The sequence below is a fragment of the Schistocerca serialis genome, chromosome 11 (genome assembly GCF_023864345.2).
Source record: "Schistocerca serialis cubense isolate TAMUIC-IGC-003099 chromosome 11, iqSchSeri2.2, whole genome shotgun sequence".
In the NCBI taxonomy this organism is placed as follows: domain Eukaryota; kingdom Metazoa; phylum Arthropoda; class Insecta; order Orthoptera; family Acrididae; genus Schistocerca; species Schistocerca serialis.
In genome coordinates, this window is record NC_064648.1 from 97542992 (window position 1) to 97560223 (window position 17232).

The following is a 17232-nucleotide window of genomic DNA, read 5'->3' on the forward strand; positions in this document are numbered from 1 at the left end:
GTTGTTGATGTATTATTTTTGGTACATTGTCATGTCTTCTGGGGTATTCTATATTTGCTAGTATTGTACATCCGCTTGTGATGTGACCTACTGTTTCTATTTGTTGTTTGCAAAGACTGCATTTATCTGTTGTGGTATTGGGATCTTTAATAATATGCTTGCTGTAATATCTGGTGTTTATTGTTTGATCCTGTATTGCAATCATGAATCCTTCCGTCTCACTGTATATATTGCCTTTTCTTAGTCATGTGTTGGATGCGTCTTGATCTATGTGTGGCTGTGTTAGATGATACGGGTGCTTGCCATGTAGTGTTTTCTTTTTCCAATTTACTTTCTTCGTATCTATTGATGTTATGTGATCTAAAGGGTTGTAGAGGTGGTTATAAAATTGTAGTGGTGTAGCCGATGTATTTATATGAGAGATTGCTTTGTGTATTTTGCTAGTTTCTGCTCGTTGTATAAAGAATTTTCTTAAATTGTCTACCTGTCCATAATGTAGGTTTTTTATGTCGATAAATCCCCTTCCTCCTTCCTTTCTGCTTAATGTGAATCTTTCTGTTGCTGAATGTATGTGATGTATTCTATATTTGTGTCATTGTGATCGTGTAAGTGTACTGAGTGCTTCTAGGTCTGTGTTACTCCATTTCACTACTCCAAATGAGTAGGTCAATATTGCTATGGCATAGGTATTTATAGCTTTTGTCTTGTTTCTTGCTGTAAATTCTGTTTTCAGTATTTTTGTTAGTCTTTGTCTATATTTTTCTTTTAGTTCTTCTTTAATATTTGTATTATCTATTCCTATTTTTTGTCTGTATCCTAGATATTTATAGGCATCTGTTTTTTCCATCGCTTCTATGCAGTCGCTGTGGTTATCCAATATGTAATCTTCTTGTTTAGTGTGTTTTCCCTTGACTATGCTATTGTTCTTACATTTGTCTGTTCCAAAAGCCATATTTATATCATTGCTGAATACTTCTGTTATCTTTAGTAATTGGTTGAGTTGTTGATTGGTTGCTGCCAGTAGTTTTAGATCATTCATGTATAGCAAATGTCTGATTTTGTGTGGGTATGTTCCAGTAATATTGTATCCATAATTTGTATTATTTAGCATGTTGGATAGTGGGTTCAGAGCAAGGCAGAACCAGAAAGGACTTAATGAGTCTCCTTGGTATATTCCACGCATAATCTGTATTGGCTGTGATGTGATATTATTTGAATTTGTTTGGATATTAAGTGTGGTTTTCCAATTTTTCATTACTATGTTTAGGAACTGTATCAATTTAGGATCTACTTTGTATATTTCCAATACTTGTAGTAACCATGAGTGGGGTACGCTATCAAAAGCTTTTCGGTAATCAATGTATGCATAGTGTAGCGACCTTTGTTTGGTTTTAGCTTGATATCTCACCTCTGCATCTATTATCAGTTGCTCTTTACATCCTCGTGCTCCTTTGCCACAGCCTTTTTGTTCTTCATTTATAATTTTGTTCTGTGTTGTATGTGTCATTAACTTCTGTATAATGACTGAAGTTAATATTTTGTATATTGTTGGTAGGCATGTTATGGGGCGATATTTAGCTGGGTTTGCTGTGTCTGCTTGATCTTTAGGTTTCAGATAAGTTATTCCATGTGTAAGTGTATCAGGGAATGTGTATGGGTCTGCAATGTAACTGTTAAATAATTTAGTTCGATGTGAATGTGTTGAGGTGAACTTCTTTAGCTGGAAATTTGCTATTTTATCTTTTCCAGGGGCTTTCCAATTGTGAGTAGAATTAATTGCTTGGGTGACTTAATGTTGCAAAATTATCACTTCAGGCATTTGTGGTATCATCTTGTATGTGTCTGTTTCTGCTTGTATCCACCGTGCATGCCTGTTATGCTGTACTGGGTTTGACCACATGTTGCTCCAGAAGTGTTCCATGTCTGTTATGTTTGGTGGATTGTCTATTTTAATGTGTGTGTTATCTATTGTCTGGTAAAATTTCTTTTGGTTTGTGTTGAATGTTTGGTTTTGTTTTCTTCTATTTTCACTTTTTTTGTATCTTCTAAGTCATTTGGCCAATGCTTGTAATTTCTGCTTCTTTTCAACTAATTGCTCTATCGCTTCTTGTTGTGAGATTTTGCCTAACCTTTTTCGTTTTTTGTCTGATATTTCATTTCTTATAAACTGTGTTAGCTGTCCGAAGTCTTTTCTCAGTTTTTCTATTCTGATCTGTAGCCTGTGTTGCCATGCTGGTTTTGTGGGTTTCTTCTGTGTGTTGGTTTGTTCTGATCTCTGCCTAGTGTGTATATTTAGTGTAGTGAGTGCTACTATATAAACCAGTAGTTGTAACTCTTCCATAGTTGTATTTTCATTTATTTTGTTGTGTATGATTGTGTTGATAGTTGTTATTGTTGTTTCGACTTGTGGGTTATTTGGTGATCTATGCAAGAATGGTCTAATGTCTGTATTTGTGTCTTTGTATTCTATATATGTCAGCTGAAATTTTTCTTCTGTATCTAACATGTGCGTCACTTCGTGTTCTATTTATGCTTATTCTGGTGGCTGTCTTAAGATTTCGTTTTCCTCTGATTGTTTAATTGATGCATGTTGTTCTTTGTTTGTTTGCTCTGGGATGTTTGAGTCCATTACTGTATTTTCTTCTTCTTCTTCTGATTGCACATTATTTTGTTCCAGTATTTGTTGCACTTTTTGTTTGATGTTTCTTAATTCTGACTGGGGTATCCTGTTATTTTTGATTATTACACGGATCCGATCAGCTAGTCGTTGTTCTGTTAAAAATTTTAATTCTGGGTATCTGGTAATAAATTCTGTGTATACTTGTGATCTGTATCCAGTTGTGTTGGTTCCTAAGTTTGTTGCTTGGTAATAACAGAACGTGAGGTGTCGGTTAACTTCATCTGACCATCTCATCCTTTGTCTTTGTTGGTGGTTGCAGGAAGCATATCCTGCAAAACACCTCTATTTGGATTTAAATCATTTTCCGTGTGGCTAGCAGTGTTGTTACCATTGTGGACGGGCATAGGGTTCAAGCGTCATCCCTGACCATGACAGTGCTTTTCCGAGGCTTCATTAGTTCTGTCCTGAACCAACTAATCACACTAAAAGAGGGGTTAGCCCTATTAGTGGTTTGTTCGTTTCGTCGCCTTTTACGACTGGCAGAACATACTGGAGGCCTATCCTTTTCCCGGGCCTCCACGGGGGTTATTATCATTATTATCTGTCACAATTATTATTATTATTATTATTGAAGAGAACCATTTATCTGTCACATTTCTAAACGACGAAACCATTTCAAAAAACCACTGTAGGCTGTCTGTGTTATTGTGCAAGATGCCTTCATTGCATTACTGGCCAGTTTTGGTCTTTGGCCAGTTCCAAATGTTGGTGATGTGTGTGTCACAATCTGTAACCAGTTTCATGCTATGTGGACACATGTATACAACAGCTTTTGAACATAGAAACACAACCAACAGCAAGCTTCCTGGTCCTCATAAATTCATGTTACACCTCAACATTAACATATCTGTTCACTTACTTTCATTTCATTATGAGAATGTAACACCACTTCTGTCTGGGAGAGCAATCTTTCAAGCAGTAGGATGGTGTCAGTCTCACCACACTAAAACAGAAAATGGTGTAATCACAAACTTCCTTGCTGTAAACACGGCCAATCTGGTGGTACTAGTTACAGGTTAAATATGTTAGGTCTGATGAGTTGGCAGGCATTTGTCAAAACACAAGGAAGTGAATTGATGTAGTGAAATAAAAGAACCAAGTGAAAGTAAAGAGTACGGATAATTGAATTCAGATGCACTTTAAAAGCAAATACAGGAAGTAAATTTTGTCTAATAATTGGAATATATTTTCAAATCTCATGTATTAAAAAACCTCTGAACTTTCACGTTAAGTCAATAATATATTTGCCTAAATAAACACTGGCATCTCACCAAATTCAGTGGTAAACTGCAACATGAGACTTTAAATGATTGTTTAGAGAGTTCTCTGTAAAGTGATCTTAACCACAGTATTAACTCATTCTATAGAATTTCTGGGAGTGCTGTGATTAAACTCACCTTGGTATTTCAGTAGCATGTATGAATCACCTGCTATATATTTCTAAATACACTAAAGATAGCAAAAAATTGTAAAATGATTGAATTTTAAAAAAGGTAGAAACAAACAATGGCAGGATCATGAAATAGAACAAATAAAGGTGGGTTTTCTAACAACGAAGTACTATTATTTCTAAGTTGTGAGTATTTTCAATTATTTCCTTTTTTTAATAAATGCACGAGGAAATGAGGTGGAATGTAAAATTTTAATCACCAGATAGTTGACTACATGTTAAACAAGCAATAACAGGTAAGTGACAGCTAAATATTGTAACTGGAACACAGAAGCTGTTTTGAGATGCAAGATATGTAATTGTAGTGATAATTTATTGCAGTTTCCAGTTAAATTTTCAAACTGAAGTCACTCAAGAGGCCCATGACGATTATATGAGTAACTGAGCTTGTATCTATTACCATTTTGAGTCACTAACAAGAAGAGCCCAATTGTAATTTAAATTTTCTTATTAATGCATTTTAGGCAATGCCCATCTTTAGACTGTCAAAAAACATCACAGCTGCCATACGTGCACAAATTCTGTATGACACATTAAGAGCAAACATGTGGGTTCAACAACAAACTAGTTAACATACCACAGAAAAACCTAATTTCAGAATATCATGCCAAGAATTGAAACTTCCTGGCATATTAAAACTGTGTGCCAGACTGAGGCTCTAACTAGGGACCTTTGCCTTTTGTGGGCAAGTGCTCTACCAGCTGAGCTACCCCATTCTCACAGCTTTCCTTCTGTCAGTACTTCATCTCCTAGTGGAAGAAAAGCTGTGAGGATGGAGCGTGAGTCATGCATAGGTAGCTCAGTTGGTAGAGCACTTGCCCACAAAAGGCAAAGGTCCAATGTTCGAGTCTCGGTCCGGAACACAAATTTACCAGGAAGTTTCATATCACCACACACTCCACTGCAGAGTGAAAATCTCATTGTGTCAAGTATTATCTGTTGTAACATTGGTGCTCAACTGACAGTGCTATGCCATTACAAAATTAGCAATTATAACAAATAATTAGGTAGCATGATTGTAGGGGTGCTAGGATCTAGTGTCAAATTTTGATGGACAGTTAACAAAATCAACTGTAACACCATAAAATAAATGTAAAGGGTTTATTCCTTCATGATAACTAAGAATCATAAAGGCACAAAAGATCACATCCCAACAAAAGTTCATCATTAATATGTGTGGGATGAGTAAGGGAGGATGGTTTGGAAAGTGAAGGGAAGGCAGATGGACAAGACAACACAGTGGGAGGAGTACAAAATAATCTCAGCTTATACATCATGTACAACTTTGCTTACACTGTTTCCCCATAGGTGGCGACAATGTTAAGTAGCTATACTGTATATGGGCAGGGAAGGGGGGAAGGTTGTTACATATGCCTCGTGACGACAGTGTGCAGGAGGTCGAGTGGACGGGAGTTGAGAGTGGGCATCCAGGGCTGCTGTTAAATGACAGAACAGGAAAGATAATATATTTCAGCGTGTGGCGTACAAGGGGTGCGCCTACGGTCAGAAGTTAGCAGGTTTATGGCTGGTCTAGGAGGCCAAACAATTAATTGATATGGGCAACGGAAGGGGAAGCGGTTCATGTTAACTTACATTGGTGGCTGGTCATGAAAAGCAGAGCCAGAGCAACGGTGTGAATACGTTTCAGCAGAGGTCTCAGGGTATCTCTTGTCAGCAGCTTTAACTCGACAGAACTGCCTCAGTTTTGAAAGACAGGCGACTTGTGTCACGTAGGCACAGCATAAGTTAATCTAGCAGTAAACTTCTAAAGATTTGACTGCGCCTTTGAAATACATTTTTTAAACCAATTTCCTTGACTGGCTGCCACCATGTACATAGCGGTCGAAAGAAACAGATCGCAGATGTCAGGCAGTTAGCTTGGATCTCAGTCAGTGTAACCTCATTCAATCATTACTCTATTTGTGTATGCATAATAAAGTTGTTCTTTATTCAAAATGTCAGTGTACGAGCCTAATTCTCGTCATTTGTGGGAGGTGTTACCATTTTGCTCGAACAGTACACCCGTGGACTGTTCAAGCAAGAAATACACCAGGTGAAACTGAAGAATCATATGTTACTCTCGCAGGAGAGCTTCTGTAAAGTTTGGAAGGTAGGAGACAAGGTACTGGCAGAAGTAAAGCTGTGAGTACCGGGCGTGAGTCGTGCTTCGGTAGCTCAGTTGGTAGAGCACTTACCCGTGAAAGGCAAAGGTCCCGAGTTCGAGTCACAGTCAGGCGCACAGTTTTAATCTGCCAGGAAGTTTCACACATAATATTATTTACAATCGATGAGTGAGTCGGGATAGGAAGAAGCATGGATAAATATGCACCGGAATAGGTAGGAGGATTGTGGAGAAGCATTGGGCCCTCGGCAAATTTATCTTTATTGACTTATAATGCCACTGCACTATAGAAGTCACATTACAATAAAGTGTCTTAAAATTTACAAACACCAAAAATGCAATGAAGAGAAGCAATAGTTTAAGAGATCATGTACTCCAACATTAAATATAAGAAAATGATATGCATTTGAATACACAATGAATAGCATTAAAATTACAGTACTGTTTTTCATATCTGATAAGATGTCATCTATTCTATCTGTTAAACACAAATCACTCATCCTGGTTAAAAGAAACACATCAATTTATTTTTGCAATGATTACCGGTGGGATGTGCAAGTGAGGGTAGGGGAGCAAGAAAAAAAGGTGGAGTTGATTGTGGGTGATTAAATGGAAAATGATGATGCATGATCAAAGGAAGACGTAAACAGAAAGTACCTGGTACTGGTGACTGCATATGCCAACACTAACAGGTAAATGTAGAGGTCATCTTATAATGACTGGTATTGACAGACATTAGGTGCTGGGTGCAGCTATATAGTCTTTGTGAAACTGGTCTGGCCTGTGGTTTTGCATACGGGTGAAGGCTTTCTTTCTTCTCCCCGTGTTTGGATATTGTCTACTGTTTTCTATTTTTAATGACTTTTTTATCTTCATGAGTAGTATTGAAATAATGTTTGTGTTTGCGTATTCATCTAAGCATGAGATTGTTCGCATTTGTTGAGATATTGTGTAATATAGGTATTGGCTATCTAACAAATTATGTGATGAAAGTGGGTCTGCTATTAATTCGTATAGTACAGTGCTATAAAAATTTCAGTTATGCATTAGGATGTGCATTCCACAGTCTTATCTTAATGTTGTGATATAATCTCGTATGGCTTTGAACATCTCATCACCTCAAGCCCTCACCCTCACCCCTTTATTTCCTATTTAGCTTAGTTCGTCCCTTGCCCATGCCTGTTCACCTTTCCATTACTCATGCAAAATCTAACCCACCTCCACCACCGCAGTGCATATTCTGCCTGTGTAATTAGGTCAAATCTGTCAAAGAAAACAAGACTTGATACCATTCAACTGAGCCATGTGGTCCAGCATGTAGAATGCTTCCCATTCTGTGGTGCAACAACAAGTAAGATAAGTAGAGTCTAAACTGGTCACAGAATCAGATCGATCTTTTGGCCAACCAGGAAAATTAGAGAGACACGATCTGTTAAAAATACTCTTAGCCTCAGAGTACTTGTAATTGCGGTATCTGTTATGAAGGGTACTCTATACAGACTGTTGCTAATTGTTGTGTTGAACATTGCCACCTTAAGTACAGGAACACTAAAAGCAGCAGTTTCCAAGAACAACCTAATGAATAAACAGGCTGTTTGTACAGACGAGGATTCAGGCCCATGACTCCAACTGTGTCTGTGATTAGGGAAGCAGTAGAAATTAGACTGTATGGTCACAGCTTCAAGAGACACTGGTAACACACCTAGTTATTTATTTATTTGTTTACTTGCTCTTGGTTTTAGTTTTAGCTAGATACAAGAACAGATCAAATCTCACACACAAGTTAATACATCTGAATATAAAACTTAATATTTTAAAACAGTTTCAAATTAGCTAGTATAACTAAATCAATACATGGAAACATGCACTTGAGAAAGAAAAATTTCAGAGGAGAACTTTACATAGTTTTACATCTACACACATACTCTGAAAGCCACCATGTGGAGTGCGACAGGGGGTATCTTGTACCGCTACTGGTCATTTTCTTGCCTCGGAGTTTTCAAATTGACGTGTCTTGGAAACTGATGATATTTTATTCATTTCCTTTCCTGTTCCACTCACAAATAGAGAGAGGGGTATACGACTGTCTACATGCCTCTGTAAGAGCCCCAATTTCTCTCATCTGATCTTAGTGGTGAAATGTACATTAGTGGCAGTAAAATCTTTCTGCAGTCAGCTTCAAGTGTCGGTTCTCCAAATTTTCTCAAAACTATTCCTCAAAAAGAACGTTGCTTTCCCTCCACGGATTCCCATTTGAGTTCCCAAAGCATTTCCATAATACTTGCATATTGTTCATAACAAATCTGCAGCCCACCTTTCCTTTAATCCTGGTGGGGATCCCAGACACTCCAGCAGTACTCAAGTACATGTTGCACTAGTGCCCTATGCGCAGAGACTGTTACAGATGAACTACACTTTTCCAAAAATCTCCTAATAAACCAAAGTCTACCATTAATACCTTACCCTAACATGCCTGTTCCATTTCATATCACTTTGCTACATTATGCTGAATTATTTAAAAAACTTAACTTTAATGCAGTATTTCGAACATTACACAACAGTTTCTCCTACTTATCTGCGTTATATACGTCTTTCTACATTAGAGCTAGCTGCCATTCATCACACCAACTGGAAACTTTGTCTAAGTTATCTTGTATCCTCCTAAGGTCACTCAATAAAGACATCTTCACATACACCACAACATCATCAACAAACAACTGCAGATTGCTGCACACCCTGTCTGCCAAATCACTTACATATACAGAAAATAATAGCAGTCCTATCACACTTCCCTGTGGCACTCCTGATGGAACTCCTGTCTCATCGTTGACAATGTACTGGATTCTATTACGTAAGAAGTCTTCAAACCACTCGTATATCTGGGTACCTATACTGTATGATAGTCATCATCCGATATGAGTGATGGCACTGCAAGCCATGCTGGACAGCAACACTAATATAGCCTATGAATGCAGAGATTGTCATCTTAGCATACGCCATCTCCATGTTGTCATCAGATGTAATTTAGCCAATCATGTGCCATCCACTGGGCGTAAAACTGTGAACCTCACCAGTTTTATGACGGTCAGACTTAGTACATGCTGATGGTGATTGAGGCTATCTGAAAATCTTGGGATTTTATAGAAATTTGATGGGGAAGTTTAACATAACTTTTTAGCCACATGAGTAAAATTAGTGTGTAAAACTGGTAGCTCAGCACCTTACAAATCTCTCTTCAGTGTCCTTGGGAGTCTTACACTTACATGTTAATATATTTACTCACTAATAGTATTTGTTGTTAATAACAGGGATAGTTTTACTATGTTCAGTGAAACGAACTTGCAAAATGCTGGAAGTAAAAATATTGTTCATGTAGACTACACATCCCTGTCTATGATTCAGGATAGAATTTTATATTCTAATACAACAGTCAAACAGGTACCAGGCAGAAAACTGGAAATTCTAAGATATTAAAAAAATACAAAGTGAAAAACTATTTTATTAGCCTCTCCTTCAATAATTAATTATAATTAAAGATAATGCTTGGACTGAAGGATGCATATGCTGTTTAACACTAAGGTTCATATTAAACAGGATTTTAATGTTACTGCTATATGTGAGGCTGACAATACTCATTCTAAAATTATTACATGCTTTGTGTGAAGTATGAGATAAGAACAGCACTAGAATAAAATAACATTTCCAATTTTCAAGTCCATTAGTTCCTTCCTCTGGGAAGATGGATATGTTTTGCAAGATTGGGAATGAGGGGAAGACCACTTAGACCACCCATGTAGAGCACTTGTGTGACCCATTCATGAGTACTTACCTAATGTTTGGATATCCACCAGGTCAGATTTGAAGTGACTCAAAGGTGGGCTTCTAGATAGGTTACCAATATTCTTCTTGATGCAATAATTTACCAACAGCCATGCTACTCACTTTCAGCATTACATTGATGCCATCTTCAGGCCCCAGCCACCATAGTTGTGAAATCTGTATACACGGAAGGAGCCATATAACTGGATCTGTGAATCAATCGTCCTGCAACAGCTCTTGGTGGCCAGGCGACACAGACTCAGGTGTTAAGCTGTTGTAGGACGATTGATTCACGGATCAAGTTATATGGCTCCTTCCGTGTATACCAATTTTACGAGTATGACGAATGGGGCCTGAAGATGACATCAATGTAATGCCGAAACTGGGTAGAACATGTTGTTGTTGTTGTTGTGTGGTCTTCAGTCCTGAGACTGGTTTGATGCAGCTCTCTACAGTAAAGCTGCATGCCCTTGGGAAAAATTACGGCTGTAGTTTACCCTTGCTTTCAGCTGTTCGCAGTACCAGAACAGCAAGGCCATTTTGGTTAGTGTTACAAGGCCAGATCAGTCAATCATCCAGACTGTTGCCCCTGCAACTACTGAAAAGGCTGCTGCCCCTCTTTAGGAACCACACGTTTGTCTGGCCTCTCAACAGATACCCCTCCATTGTGGTTGCACCTATGGTACGGCTATCTGTATCGTTGAGGCACGCAAGCCTCCCCACCAACTGCAAGGTCCATGGTTCATGGGGGGGGGAGGGGGGCGGGCAGCACATAGAAGTTCATAAAATAAAATAAATTTCTACAATACATACGGCTGTTGGTAAATTTCCATAATGGATCGACGAAGGTTACCGATAGGTTCAAATAATGTGCGAGTATTATAAAGATGCTAGACAAACTAATACAGGGTGTCTACATGGACAAGGAAAAATAATTCCCGGTTGAAAATACACTTTCTCCCGGGTGAAAATACATTTTTTCCGTGTTAAATGACAGTATACTTTTTCTCGGCACTTATCAATCCTTTTATGGTTTATGGTTTTATACACCGGCGTAGAATTTCCCAACACTTTAGAAAATGAAACTCAGGGGAAAAAACACGTTTTGGAAAGATCTTTGATGTGCATAAACATATACACTGCATATTTCCGTGTTACGAAGGTATAAATTCGAATTCCAGCAAACACCGCATGTTACTTTGCGAAGCGTTAAAATCGAGATTGTGACGCACTTTTTGTAATCCAGTCACAGCTCATGTCACCTGATCTCGCCAGCTGATGACAGCATTTGACACGTGATGTAGTCAGCCAATAGCAAGATCACTCTTAAGTAGCGCGAACACACAAATAAGAAAAATTAATGGCTTAAATTAATGTACAATTGTTGCTACAAGAAAAGCAAAGCTATCACATATAATATTGGTCTCTAAGATTAATACGCTTCAAGAGAAGCTAAGTTTCCACATATAATATTGATATTTTTTGCGTGTCATACATCACATAAATGTGCCAGTAAAATTTTTTAATAACGACGTAAATGTCTAATCTTCTGGGCTCGAAATTCTTCATATGGTCGTCCCCAAAGAGTTGATTTTTAAATGAGAGTCAAACGCTCTGTGATTTAAGAACTTCGTCGTACACTCTCTCACATAGTTTATCTTACATAAAAGGAAATTTACTTTGAAAGTAACGCTTTTCAAAGCAATATTCGCAATATTTTTCCGTGACCTGTTAGAAAGGCACGTTTCAGCAGTTGCCACAGAGCGCCAGATAACAGGCGTCACTGCATTTGCGCAGGAGGCCCACATGTTCGTACGTGTGAAACATTAAAAGATCTTGCATTAAAACGAATCTAATGTAAAAAATTGTCACGGCACGCTCATTGGAGGCAATTTGTTGTTAAGAAGCACTGCACAGTCGTCCTAAAGCCTTTGACACACTTTGCTGTTGGCAGACGCTTGTATGAGCATTGTGTTTTGTTGTTGTATATGGCGCATTTTCTTTGCGACTTAAGTTTTATTTTCGTTTTTTTTCTCTCTTTCATGATTAGTTGCTGCAGTATTATTCTGCAGAAGCGGGATACAGTAAATTTTTTTGTTGGAGTATTGGTTCTTACCAGTCAAAATCACAAAAATTTAACTGAAACCTAAAACAATGAAAAATTCCCGGAACTCAAAAAGATTCCCGGGTTTTTCCCGGTTTTCTCCCGGATGAAAAAATTCCCGGGTTTTTCCCGGATCTCCCCATTGTCCCGGGTCGTAGACACCCTGTAATATGAGAATGGAGGGAAGACAGAGTTCTTTTTCTACTACACTACAGAGAAAATTTAGAATATATGAGAAATCAGGGCTCGTATGGAAGCATATAGATAGCCTTTCTTCCCTCACTCTACTTGTAAGTGGAACAGGAAAGAAAATGATTTGTAGTGGTGCAAGGTACCCTATACCATGTATCATTTGGTTGTTTGTATATATATATATATATATATATATATATATATATATATATATATATATATATCGCAATACGGAAGAAAATTGTGACTGTCTACTACATAAAAAATATTAGTTGAAACTGACCGAAAGCTTCATGATTTATTTAAAATGTTTTGTTTCACATTTATCTCTACCTGATACACTCTGACAATCAGTGACTTGCAACTATAACAATCATTCAATTTGGAGATCTCAGTATTGCTTAGATAGTATTAAAAACCCCTCATTCATCTCTTTTTGTCAAAATATCACATAAAAATAAACTGGATTTGAAGAAAACATGATTGACATATAGCTGTTTGTTTACAGATCAACAACGATCTAAATTTGAGCATATCGGTAACACAAATTGGGTAAGAGCACATATCTGAGCTAGAGTACTATATTGGATTTCATGCCCCCCTGCCCCCTTTTTCCTTGAATGCTTGGCTGGAGTAACAAGTTTAATTGTAATATAGCCTGAGGTCTACATTAGGTTGAAAAGTGATAACTGGAATTGTGGAACTCAGTCGATGAGAAATAAAGGTTGTGATAACAGACAGATATCTGGGTTTGCCTAATACTTTGATTGCGCCATATTTAAATGCACTTTCCCATAACTAACACATTTTCGTAATAAAAAATAAAGCTACTAGGTCAAGCCCAAAAACATATATTAGAAAATAAGCAAGCATCCGACGTGTGTTTTGATGCATATTAAGTACAGATATCATAATTAAGTACAGATATCATACACAAACTGGAAAAATGTAAGAGGCATTTCACTACATATCCCTTACATTTCAACCATTTTCCCACATTTGCTACTGCTTTTATGGGTGCAAAGACAAATTCTTACTGTAAATGTCTTAGTAAGCTGCACTTAATAAATTAAACATTGTCCTGAATGCATAATATTTGTTATACTATAAAACTCTGCCATTCAACCAATAATTCGTAATCATTTGGCTTCAATCAATCACGTAAGACTATTATGTAACTCCAACAATATTGCGGATTAGTATGTCAGCTTAATCGAGATTATTCACATTCAAAGATTGTTTCTATATTTAATTCTTTTTATGGAAGCCTCGTTCAAACAATCTGGAGTGGCTTGACATTCCAAAACGACAACTGAAACAAGTCTGTATAAAGGCTGTGGCCAACAGGTGATGATGTCAGTTATGTCAACAGAGCTGCTTACAGGTCTAGATACCAGGCAACACTGTCACGCTTTCTGCCTTTCTGACGACACCACGAAGCGATTCCTGCAGGCTCGCGAGACCCACTTCTCACACGTTTGTGCTTTACTGGATGTCTCACGATGTACAGCATATGCTTCAGTGTCCCCTGCCAAATGCCTACTATCAACATACAGTGTTCTTTTGTCTGACTACCTGTGCACTTCCACAGCATCCAAATGTCCTATTAAAAACCATCACATCCTCCATTGCCTCGTCTGAGAAGCAACAAATTACTGCGAACACTGCCAGGTCATACGGAGGAGAAGGCACTGTCAACCCAGACTTACTTTCGGCTGATTCCAACTATGCTGAGCCTGACACTTCCCCAGTGTCTACTCACGATTAAGTTCGAACTTTCTCTGCCTCTCGTTCTCAAATTCATGTTTTAACACGAGTAATCACTGTATTACAGCAGCAACTGCATCCACGCTAGTAGTAGCTAGTGTTTCCACCATTTGCATACTCTTACTTCTACCGCAATTCAATTGCCAACTTCTATGAAAAGGAAACTTCCCATTTAACCCTTCTCCAGACACACTAAAGCCTAACCACTAATTAATTCTTGTGGTGAATCAGTGCTCATCTAGAATCTAGACTGAGTACAGCTACTAGCCAGATGTTCAGTTTGCTTACACACAGAACAAGTAGCTACTACAGGTCTGCCACACTGGAAATTGTGCCCGGACAAATTACAAAATGTACAGCTCACTGGCACGGGGCATGCAGAGGTATACAGAGAAGTTTGGCATCGATTTACATTCTGCTGAAGAATACACAGTGCCTCTGTCGGTCCCTACGACGGTGGTGCAGTACGTGTACATGTGCCGGCACAAGCACCAGTGCTGGATCTGCTGCTACAGCACCTGGCTACTCCATCCTTGTCATGAAATGACTACTGTCCTGGACTGGGTGGCACGACCAGCAGCACGTGTTGGCCGAGTCGAAATCCCCAGGCTGCTCTCTCGAGCTCGGCTGGTTATTCCCTCGAGCATTCCTTGCGTTCACCGCGTGTAGCACCGAAGTATAACAGCCGGCATCCGTCACTGTAGTAAAGCCTCAGCAGCTCCAGTCGCCCACTCGGAGCAGCTCTTTCAGTGACAGGACAGCCTCGAATCGGGGAGGCCACGATATCACATCCCAGCTCCGCCCGTGCAGACAGTGGCTCGCAGTCTGTCGGACGGTATCGCCCAGAGAGCAAAGGACGGCTGACCCCTGCTGCCCACACCTCTGCAGTACGAAGTTTGGGACCTGCCTCGCCACGACTGTGGCACATCTCTGTAGCAGAGCTGACGGTTCATTCAGTGGGCCAGTTGCTGAAATTCATCAGCAGACGGTTGTTGCGGTTGGCCTGCAACAACCGTTATCTCTCTGGTTCCAGACACAAAGTTTGGTGACATGACTGCTTGCTTTGAGCCTCTGGGCTCCCTTATTTATACTCCTTTCCTTACACCTCTGGCATAGTCTCTCTGGAGAGCACGAGTGGTACGTTCCTTAATAATTATGCAGTTGCAACTGCAACATATGGGTTTTTCATGCCATGTCAATGCCCTTTATTCCACCTTATCACTCCACATCTGTATCCAGATTTGTTTATAGTGCCTGTCAGGCTATGCATCCTCACCTGTGAGCAGTGTTGTAATCATGCCTTGCAGAACTGCTTTTTTAGTAACAACATCGCTAGTGTTTGCTACCGGGCGTGTCCATCAGTATGTTAACTTCTACTTTCTGGCCACAGTTGTGTAAAATTTTCAAGTATTTCCCACATCAATGCCTATACTTTTTTTTTAAGCAGCAATTCTTTCTTCTGCCCATTATGGTTTCCAAGAAAATAAAACAGCTACTGATACAAAATTTGAATTTCTTGATACTGCTCTACATATTTTTGATGAAAAATTCCCAGCTATAGGTGTCTTTCTTGACCTCACAGTGGCCTTTCATGCAGTAAACCACAACATACTCTTACAAAATTTGGATTTGCATGGGTAAAGGGCACTGCCCATGGCTGTCTCAGCAGTTATATTGAAGACTGAATACAATACGTCCACATAAATAAAATCAATCACGACTCCTAGAAGTGGTCACTTTGAGACAAGTCATTAAACATGATGTGCCATGAGGATCAGTTTTTAGTACCTCATTACTTCTACTTGCCCCCACATACCCACTAGTAAAGCATTTCCATTTGCTGACTATACTGATGTCCTTACATCTAATACAGATGAATCTATCCAGTCAGCAGTAAAAAGGAATACAATCCAACTATACTCCTGGCTTGAAGCGAATGGACTGGACTTCAGTGGAAAACAGACAGTACGCCTAACCTTCCACACCATTCAGAACAGAACTCTCCAGGCTCCAACAGTAACACTAAGTGACAGTAACGTCAAATTCTTGAATTCACCACACCAAATTCTTAGGGATCCAAATGACTGACACACACACACACACACACACACACACACACACGGAAAAACGACATCAACGCAGTGTGCGATTTGTGCTTTTACCAGTGGGGGGGGGGGGGGGGGGACGTTTAGGGGGTTAGTATAATTACATATGTTACTAGCTTGGACCGTGGCATTACCCGTGGTTAAACAGTTATTTATAAATAGATGTTAGAGCCGAAACTCACTATTCACGCGTATGCATTATCAGAAAAGCCGTCCCTTGTTATATCTTTAAAAGTACATTATAAGTAAAGCTTATTTACAAAATTCTTCTACATACAGGTATACGACGGGAATTCAAAAAGTAAAGCTGTGAGGACCGGGCGTGAGTCGTGCTTCGGTAGCTCACATGGTAGAACACTTGCCCGCGAAAGGCAAAGGTCCCAGGTTCGAGTCTCGGTCGGGCACACAGTTTTGATCTGCCAGGAAGTTTCATATCAGCGCACACTCCGCTGCAGATTGAAACTCTCATTCTGGAAACATCCCCCAGGCTGTGGCTAAGCCATGTCTCCGCAATATCCTTTCTTTCAGGAGTGCTAGTTCTGCAAGGTTCGCAGGAGAGCTTCTGTAAAGTCTGGAAGGTAGGAGACGAGGTACTGGCGGAAGTAAAGCTGTGAGGACGGGGCGTGAGTCGTGCTTCGGTGGCTCAGTTGGTAGAGCACTTGCCCGTGAAAGGCAAAGGTCCCGAGTTCGAGTCTCGGTCGGGCACAAAGTTTTAATCTGCCAGGAAGTTTCATACCTCGAATCTCAACTCCTTTATTGCGTCGGCTGTCCGTTTGGCAGAATGTGGACGAGCGTCATGTTGCTGCAGGATGAAACCTCTTCACAGTTCTCCACGACGTTTGGATCTGATTGCAGGTTTTAGTTTCGTACGCAACACATCGCATCCACCATACAATACAGACCTGGCTCTAAAGCCTCGTTTACGCTGGGGCGACGTCTTGTAGCATGCTACAACAGGCAACATCTTGCGGCGCATGCGGCAGGTTAATTTAT

At 39.4% G+C, this 17232-nt stretch overlaps 1 non-coding gene across 1 annotated transcript; it reads left to right on the forward strand.

Annotated features, from left to right (window-relative positions):
* Window positions 1-16870: 16870 nt before the first annotated feature.
* On the forward strand, window positions 16871-16945 carry Trnas-uga (transfer RNA serine (anticodon UGA)). Its single transcript has one exon. It is a non-coding gene; the product is annotated as a tRNA-Ser (tRNA).
* Window positions 16946-17232: the final 287 nt, after the last annotated feature.